This window comes from Pinus tabuliformis, chromosome 4_1 (genome assembly GCF_031772625.1).
Source record: "Pinus tabuliformis cultivar Carrire ecotype Pingquan chromosome 4_1, CPIR1, whole genome shotgun sequence".
Classification (NCBI taxonomy): domain Eukaryota; kingdom Viridiplantae; phylum Streptophyta; class Pinopsida; order Pinales; family Pinaceae; genus Pinus; species Pinus tabuliformis.
The window spans coordinates 210,670,061-210,680,479 of record NC_142303.1 but is presented as its reverse complement, the minus strand read 5'-3'; positions in this window follow the sequence as shown (position 1 = coordinate 210,680,479).

Genomic DNA, 10,419 nt, shown 5'->3' with positions numbered 1-10,419 from the left:
TTCAGTAGAGGAGAGTAATGCCAAATAACTTGAAGCTTCTGCAACTGTTCTTCTAGTTTGTATACCTGCTTCTTTTTGTCCCATGATCTGAGATTTTGGATGGTTCTTTTGAACATATCTGGATGGAGTCTTTTCTTCTATTCTTGTTCGTTCTTCTGCTTCTTCGTGAGGTTCTTCTTGAGATTCTTCTTGCGGTTCTTCTTCTTCATCATTCTGTCTTTGAGGGTAGCTTTCATCTTCTTCGATGTCTTCACGATGTATTTGCCTAGGAATGTATCCCTTCTCATCAACCACTACATCAATGCTGTCAACAATTCTGCCAAGTCTTTTATTGTAGCATTTGTATGCTTTGCTATGTGGAGAATAGCCAAGAAGAATGCCTTCATCTGCTCTAGGATCAAGTTTGCCAAGCTGCTCCTCAGTATTCTTGATATAGCATTTGCTCCCAAAGATTTTGAAGTGCTTTACCGAAGGAGTTTTACCACTCCAGAGCTCATGAGGGGTTTGAGTGCTGTTCACCCGGACATTTGTCTTGTTGAGAATAATAACCGCAGTATGTGCAGCCTCACCCCAGAAGGTTGCGGGGGTTCCTGATTCATCAAGCATAGCACGAGCCATTTGTTGGATTGTTCTGTTCATTCTTTCAACAACTCCATTTTGCTGAGGCGTTCTAGCTGTAGAGAATTCTCTCCTTATCCCATGTTCATCACAGAAATCGAAAAATTCATTTGAAGTAAATTCCCCACCTCTGTCAGATCTGAGGCACTTAATTTTGTGACCTGATTCATTTTCAGCCAAGGCTTTGAAGGTTTTGAATTTTTCGAATGCTTCATCTTTGTGCTTCATAAGTCCTAACCAAACAAACCTGGAGAAATCGTCAATAAATAATATCAAGTATTCCTCTCCTCTAGGTGTTCTTTTCCTGAATGGCCCACACACATCTGTATGTACTAGCTCAAGAGGCATGCTAGCTGATCCTTCTTTCTCTGGAAAGTTAGTCCTGGTTTGTTTTCCAAACTGACATGATCTGCATATGGTGTTGTCAGGAATTTTGATATCTGGAAGATCGCGAACTGCCTGATATTTACATGCTTTCCTTATTTGTGAGAAGCTTAGATGTCCCAACCTTCGATGCCATAACCAGTGCTCTTCATCCTTGCTTAGATAGCATTGTTGTTGTCCTTCTTCAAATATGTACAGATTATTTGGAGTTCTTTTCCCTTTGAGAACTGTTTTCCCTGTATCAAGATCACGAACAAGACATCCATTTGATCTGAATATAACCTCGGTTCTTTGATCACACATCTGGCTGACACTTAGTAGATTATGCTTCAATCCATCAACAAATAAAACATTTCCAGCCTTAACATCTTCTTTTAAAGGAGCAATACCTTTTCCTTTTATAGTTGCAGGAGTATCATTTCCAAAAGAGACTTTCTTTCCCTTTTCTAAATTAGAATAAGACTCAAGTTTTTCTTTATCACCTGTCATATGCTTCGAACATCCACTGTCAATGTACCATAGATTTTCTTGTCCTTCTGCATAAAATGCTATCCCACATCTTTCTGTTTGAGGTTCCTTTATTCTCCATGTTTTGGCGCCTGAGGCTTGTTCCTTTTTCTGCTCTTGTACCTTTCTTTCCGGAAACCTGCTTCTGCATTCAAAGTCTTTATGTCCAAAATTATTGCAAATAGAACATTCAACTTCATTTTCAAGAGCTGAAAAGTTGTTATAGGTCCTTTTTGTAATCCCTGTCATACTTCTTTGTTTTTGAGCTTCCCTAGTCATGATTGTTTTATACGCAACACATTGAGCTGCTTTGTGACCAAAGTTATGGCAAGAAAAGCATTGTCCATTGAAGAAGCTTCTGCGATTATTGGATCTACCAGCCAACTGATTGTAATTTCTATTTTCATCTATTCTTGAACCAAATTGAGAAGATTTTACCTGTGGCTGGTTGTGGCTTTTGTTCACCCTTGAGCTGGATTGCCCTTGATAGTTTCTGTTTGACATTTGTCCCTGCTTTACCTGATGATCTTCCTTGTGCTCTTGCTCATTTCTTCTTGCTGCATCAAGATAACTTTTTGAAGTGGATGCTTGAGAAGTTTCTCCATTATAGCCCAAACCTGTCTTATTTAGTGGAGACCGCTGCACACTGATAATCTCATCCAAAGTTTCAGATCCTTTGACAAACTTGAGATTAATAGTTTTTGTTTTCTCAATTTCTTTTCTAAGACCAACAATTTCACCTTCTAATTTTTCAAGATGTTTTTCTTTTTCATCAATTTGGAATTGTAGAGTATCAATAATCATGTTCTTTTCTTCTATGCATCTCTTGAGTCTAGTAATTTCATCATAAAGGTTATCCACATCTACAGCATCCTCATAATCATCATCTTCAAATGCCATTAACAACCTATATTTATTACCTTGTTCATCTTCATCACTGTTTGATAAGCCATCACTATCTTCATGGGTGTAGTAGCTTTTCTTATTTGCACTCTGTTTCTTGTTCCATCTAACTGGTTCCTTTCCTTTATCCTTATAAGAGCATTTTGCAGCATAATGACCTACTCTTCCACAAGCAAAGCATTTGAAAGGTAGCTTACCTCTGAACCTTCCAGAACCCCTTTGAAGATTTCTGACAAAATTTGATTCTTCTTCCTCTTCTTCTGGAACATGACTTGCTTCATAGTGATCTTCTTTGCCTGATGCTTTAAAAGCGGCTTCCCTTCTGTCTGATGGACCTCCCTTTCTCATTTCATAAGCAGTTAGAATTCCATGCAGCTGAGACATAGTGAGAACACGGAGATTTTCCTTTTCTTCTACTGCAGATACTTTAGATTCAAACTTGGGGATAATGATCTTAGAATCTTTTGAACTACTATAGTCTCTTTTATTTCTTCACCCAAATTTTTCATACAATTAACAATCTCATCTACCCGAAGAAAATAATTAGCCACACTTTCATCATTGTACATCTTGAGAGTCTCATATTGAATCCTGAGAGTTTGAAGTTTAGCTTCTTTTAGCTGTTCATCTCCTTCATAGCTAGTGATCATTTTGTCCCATATTTCTTTTGCTGATTTGAAGTGCATGACCTTCATGAACTCTGTTTGGGATATACTTCCTAATAGAGTACTGACTGCTTTTGCATTTGTTTCATACTGCTTTTTCTCAGCTGGATCTGTAGGAGTAACTGAAGGAAAGGCATAGCCTGTTTCTACAATGTTCCAAACTTCTGTACCAAGAGATTGAAGATATGCAGTAATTCTTACCTTCCAATAATTGAAGTTTGTCCCATCGAAGACGGGTGGCCTGATTGATGCTTCTCTCTCGTAGTTGCTCATGATGAACGATCTACCTTCAAGCGATCAAGCTTTTCTGAAGGACCTGCTCTGATACCAATTGTTGGAAATAATACTGAGAGGGGGGGTGAATCAGTATTATCTAGCAAATTACCAAATCTTCCTTATTTGATCTTTTGAATTATTCTTGCATATCAGTACCATAAAACAATGAGCATGAATAAAGAAAATAGACAGTCACACCAAAGAACACAAGATGTAAGGTGGAAACCCAATGCGGGAGAAAACCACCTGCTGCAATATGTCTCTATCTTCTTTCAAGAAATTCTTTTTACAATGATTTTGTGCTGGTGCAGTCCTTTACCAGCACGCAGGCTGCAACCTGCAGAGAGCTACAACTCTCTCTCGTTTTCCAGTCTCTCCTGGAAGGGAGCTACGACCCCCTACTTCTTTTCATGAAGAATCAAATGATCAACAAGTATACAACAGATACAGTCCACTACAGATATCAGATCAGTAATTACAGAAATAACCCAGAACACCTTACGAATAGAAATATACAGTCAACAGATCATCTCAAGACAGGGACGCATATTTTATTTCTGTGGCCTGCGACTGGACGCAGTCTACCTTCTGTTGCTCGGCGTGCAGACGCACTGTTCCTCTATGCTTAGCTGCGACCGACGCACCCAAAGACACTGTCGCACCGCGTCTTTTGCTTCAGAGACGCACCCAATAACACAGTCGCGCCGCGTCTTTTGCTTCAGAGATGCACCCAATAACACAGTCGCGCCGCGTCCTTTGCCTCAGAGACGCACCTGAGCCTTTACTGTACTGCGTCCCGGCGCACTTTCCCTTCACTGAATCTGCGTCCCTTCAGATATAGAAGATAAGAGGACTTCAGAACCAACCCAAACACTCAGATCCACAGATCTGATCATGCGCCATAGAGATCACAGTCCATTAGAAGATTCGCCTTCATAGATCTGGACTAGATCTCACAAAAAGATATTCAACCAAGATGATGCATAATCCAAATGAACTCCTTTGCTTTATATAGGCAAGCTTCTCCCCAAAACATGGAACAATACCACGAGCCGACACCATAGAAACACAAAACCGTCGGCTAGATACCACACAAGAAACCCCCACGTGCTTTTCTCTGCCTTGAAATGGGAGCACTGGGCGGACGCACCTCCTGAACGGCTGGCCTGCGTCCCTGGACGCGGGTTCTGTATGGTATACCTGCGGGGACGCACTGGCTGAACATATTTCCAGCGTCCTTCTTGATTTATCACCTGAATGGGTTTGCCATCAAGGACAACACCTGAATCATAATGCCAACAATAACAGTAGAAGAAAAGACTCCGTCCAGGTATGTTCAGAAAAATCATCCAAAAACTCAAATTTTGGGACAAAAAGAGGCAGGTGTGCAGACAAGAAGAACTATTATAGAAGCTTCAAGCTATCTAGCATTACTATCTTCCTCCGAACCTCAAAATGTAAATGAAGCACGCAAAGATGAATTTTGGGTCAAGGCCATGAATGAAGAACTTGATCAAATTGAAAAGAATAATACTTGGGAATTAGTTACTAGACCTCATGATAAGAATATCATAGGAACTAAATGGATATTCAAAAACAAGCTGAATGAAAATGGAGAAGTTATTAGAAACAAGGCCAGACTTGTTTGTAAAGGATATGGTCAACAAGAAGGTATAGATTTTGAAGAAACTTTTTCGCTTGTTGCTAGACTTGAAGCCATAAGAATGTTTCTTGCACTTTCTAGTTTTCAGAAATGGATGTAAAATTTGCCTTTCTTAATGGAGACTTAGAAGAAGAAGTCTATATTGAGCAACCAGACGGATTCATTCTTGGAAATGATGCAAAAATTGTATGCAAACTCGAAAAGGCTCTCTATGGTCTAAAACAAGCTCCGAGGGCCTGGTATTACCGTCTTGACAAATATCTCCACCAACAAGGCTTTTCAAAGGGATCGACTGATAGAAATCTATATACAAAGATTGACAATAACAAATTGCTAATAATTGTTGTTTATGTTGATGATATCATTTTTGGTAGCAATGAAGAATCCATGAGTCAGAATTTTGCTTCAGTAATGCAGCAAGAATTTGAAATTTCCCTGCTTGGTGAGCTTACATATTTTCTTGGTCTACAAGTTCAACAAAATAAAGATGGTATATTTCTGTCACAAACCAAATATCTCAAACAGATCTTGAAAAAGCATGGCATCGAAGATTCTAAACCAGTATGTACCCCAATGGTAACAGGATGCAGTCTCAGCTCAAATGATGAATTTACAGCAGTACATCATCCAACTTACAGATCCATGATTGGAAGTCTGCTTTATCTAACAAGTACCTGACTGGACATCATGCATGCAGTAGGAATAGTTGGAAGATTCCAAGCAAATCCAAAGGAATCACACCTTTAGGCAGTCAAAAGGATCTTAAAATATCTTCAAGGAACACAAAATTTTGGTTTATGGTATCCTATAGATACAGATCTTACACTTCATGCATACACAGATGCAGATTGGGCAGGAAGTGTTGATGACAGAACAAGCACTAGTGGTGGTGAATTCTATATGGGTTCCAGGTTAGTGTCTTGGTTCAACAAGAAACAAAGTTTAATTTCATTATCTACAGCTAAAGCAGAATATGTGGCTACTGCATCTTGCTACACACAACTACTTTGGATGATGCAAACATTGCAAGACATTCAGATCACATGTACTCCACCCATCTCCATTCTATGTGATAATACAAGTGCCATCAGTATTTCAAAGAATCCAGTCATGCATTCCAAGACCAAGCACATACCCATCAAATATCATTTTCTACGTGAACAAGTGCTTGAACAAAAGGTCAAATTGGAGTATGTTCCCTCCAAAGAACAAGTTGTTGATATATTCACTAAACCACTACCCATAGAGACATTTGAATATCTCAGACAGAAGCTAGGAGTAGTTGCTGCATCATCTTGCTATTAAATCCTATCTTTTTCAAAGAAAGGTGGTTATACGCGAGTTTCATGAAGCGTAGTCGCGTACATATGCTGGTTTATGTGGGTACAGTAGCGTATATATTGGTTTGAGGAGAAGTTGTGAGCCAAACTCAAGAGAAAGGGATCTGATATGGTTCAGTGAATTATCTGCTCTGCTTGATGATGGTTACAATCTGTTGATGACATGTGGAAATATGTTGGCTCTCATAAGTTGTTGATACCTTGATGTATATCTGATTGATGATGATGATTTGATAATTCTTCTTATATATGAAATGATCAGATCTGACAGTGAACATCTAGCACAGGTACAGGGGGAGAACATGGTTGCTGGTTTGGATGTTGTTTGCCAAACACTGCTGATGATAGTTGCTAATGACTATCATGGTCTTGCTTAATATATTTGATATCTGTTATATATGTCATGTATTTCATTTAATGTAAAGGTCATGAAAAGACCTAATCTATAACCCCACTATGCATGGGATGGATGATGTAATGTTTCTTATATAAACAATTGGTATATCCCCACTTGGTTAGGTGGATGAGTCAAATTTGGTATATCCCCATTTGATTGGGAGATGGATGTATGTATGAGTCTTTGGTGACAGGAAGGTCATTGGTGATGTATGTATAGAGTCATGTTATCTTTTTGCAGACCTTGCTTGTGCTTATGGGGAGCATGGACTCGATCATAGGAGCTCAATCAACACACTTCAGCATATCAGAGAATTCAACAAGTACTCAGGGGGAGCATGACCCTTTGCCCTTGATGACAAAGGGGGAGAGTGACTTGGTGTTGCCATCAAGTCCAAAGGGGGAGATTGTTGACATTATGACACAGGTGTTGTCCTTGTTGTCAACTCACTCAGATGACAGATCACAATACAACAGGTTAATGACACAGAGTTACAGATCAGACTTCATAGAATGAAGAAAGAGAGGTATACGTAGGTTCACCATTGGCCAAGCCATGTATACACACGGGTTCACTATATACAAGTCGTGTATATCTACACACACACTTTCACAGAAGGAAAGGCTCGTAAACCTTGAAAACCTAAATTTTTGGTCTAAAGTATTTGGTCCATGGTATTTTGATCCATGGTATTGGTCCAAGGTATCTGGTCTAAGGTATTGACCCTAGGTATTTGGTCCAAGGTTTTGGTCCTAAATGGTTTTGGTCCATGGTATTGAGAAAGGCCTAAAACTATAAAAGGAGGAGAAGATCATTAGGCCAAGGTGTGAAAGTATCGAATATCTAATGAACTGTGAGATATAGTATTCAAGTTATTGGGTTATGGTGCACAACTGGATCTGAACCAAGGATGAACCTTAGCTAATCAGATCTAATGATGAATCAAGATCTTAAGGTGTAAAGTGTACTATCTTTTGTGTTGATGCTCATGTATATTCTAGATCTGAACACTGACGCATATTTTATTATGTAAATGATATGATCTGGGTATAACTAAAGTGTTGAATAGCTGTAGAACTCTGATTTATATTTGGAGATGTATACGCTTGTTGGCTTTGAGTAAAACGTGTGTACACACAGGTTCGACACATGGAGGTAGCGTATACCTTATAAAATATGTTTTGGTTGCTTCTATTTTTTGATGCAGTGTTCTGAGTTCTGGCTTGGGTTCTGGTTACTGTATTCTGGTGACAACATTCTGAAAGAACAGATGGATGGGTTTTCAAAGTGATTGATTGATTCAGTTGTGGTTGGTTCAGAAGGAGATTAGCTGATGCAGATATACTTGATGATTGAATGAAGTTATTGATGGATCCAGTCTGAAAATTTATGAAACGTGGTCCCTGGAAGAAAAGAGAAGGTTGTAGCCTTCTGTAGGTCGGCACCTATGTGCTAGTAAACATGTCAGCTAGTACAAGCACTAGGGGGTTGTAGCTCCCTTCCAGTAGAAGCTGAAGAATGAGAGAAGGTTGTAGCCTTCTGCAGGTAGAAGCCTGCGTACTAGTATAAGACTGCACCAATACAAAAATTGTGAACATATTTTCTTATTATTAAATGAAGACAGAGACGACAACAACATGTGGTTTTCACCCACATTGGTTTTCCACCTTATATCTTGATTTTCATGTGTGTTTCTTGTGTGTGATGCTTTATTCTACTTTTACTTCACTGTCTAATGAATTCCTGATATACTAGTTAAAGATCAATGCATGATAATTTGGATAAATCAACAGTTCTCTGCATATACACTGGTTTCATTAAGTATAGTTGCGTATACACGCTAGTTCACTAAGCTGAAGTAGTGTATACAAATTAGTTTTGAAAATTAAATTAGTGATCTGATAATACTGATTCACCCCCCCTCTCGGTATTATTTCCAACAAGTCCGTGACCAGGAAACATTCTAATTTATATGTTTGTCCACTATGATGAGTAGTTCATGATTTATCCTTTACACTCATTTGGAACTATGTTACATTTGAGGATATGTGGATCACTTCATTTGAAAATGTATAATTCATTATGGCTAAATACCAGGGAAAATTTTAAGAACCCCCCCTAAATTTACATGTATAATAAATGGGTGAATCCCCATGGTATATAGGAAAAGTGGAAGGCGATTTTATCAATAATATGATATGTATGTATAATTTTTTGGCGAATCTCTCACCAGGCATGGAAAATATTTTACTCAATTATAAAATCTTATGTTTAGCGAATACAGAAATGAAATCATTGCATTTCTTTAAAATATCTTTTGAAATCAAAATTACCAAAATTACATATCGATATCCTAGTGGGTATAGGATAAAATTCACCCGTGCCATTCATAGAAAGCATGAGAAAAAACCTAATACTATATATAAAACCAAGAAAAATTCAAATTCATCACTTCTAGGGACCTCGTAACGACCCTGCCAATACATAAGTATGTTCCTATTTGCAATTAGAAAAATTACCCAAATTACAATATGTTTACTCCAACATATGTTGGAAAGTTAGAGAAGGATTACTAGTGCAATCAATCAATTTCTTTTAGCCCTGGATTTGTTTCAGTTTAAAACAAAGTATTCAAATATACTTGTCCAATGTCTATGCTTTAACCATTCACCTCAAGATGTTTTTACAATATAATTTCCTAAGTCTATTTAATATCTTCATTATCATAAAAACCAACCTATATCCATCTTAACTCCACATCTACCACTCTTAGGGGGATGAAATCTATTTATCCCTCTGAGCACTTGGTAGACCCAGAATTAAGATGGATCTACGATGATAGAATTTCACCTTTAAATAGTCTATGCTCGCATGAATACCATGGTATTACCATGGGTCAATACCATGGGTTATCATAAACCTGGAGCTTAAAAATTACTATTAGTAATTTATAAAAATTAATAAAATTAATAGTTGATTTTTATTTTATTTTTTATTTTTTATTTTAACCAAGCTAAAATGTTTAACATACATTAAATTACAACATCCATTTTTACTCTTGATCGGATCAAATATTTTTTCACTCTATGCTAGTTTGCATATCACGGTATTTGATACCTCTCGGGGGTTAGTAGATCCAGAGTAAAGATGGATCTATGCTGGTTTAATTTCCCTAATTCCCCCATTTAAATAGGCTACATTCTAGGTGAATACCATGGGTCAATACCATGTGCCATTTTGGTGACTACCATGGGTCAATACCATGTGTCATTTTTATTTTTATTAATACTAATATTAGGGTTAATAATGTTTTTTTGCATGGTATTAATAACATTCTAGTCCATGGTATTTGTCCCATAGTATTTTGCCCATATGTTTCACCTAAATATAACACATTTTTTGAGTGTTCATAAATATAAGGTGACTTATGGAGTAAATATAAAAAAATGTTTTATTTGTTTACCATACTCTCGTTTATTTATATTTTTATTAATTTACCATACCTCTTTTACAAATATGGTATTTGGCCCATAGGATTCACTTAAATGAAACCTCTTTCTTGAGCCTTCATAAATAGAATGAGGATTATGGACTAAATATAAAAAGAGGTTTTCTTTATTTACCATGCGTCTAGTTTATTTATATTTTTATTTATTTACCATACCT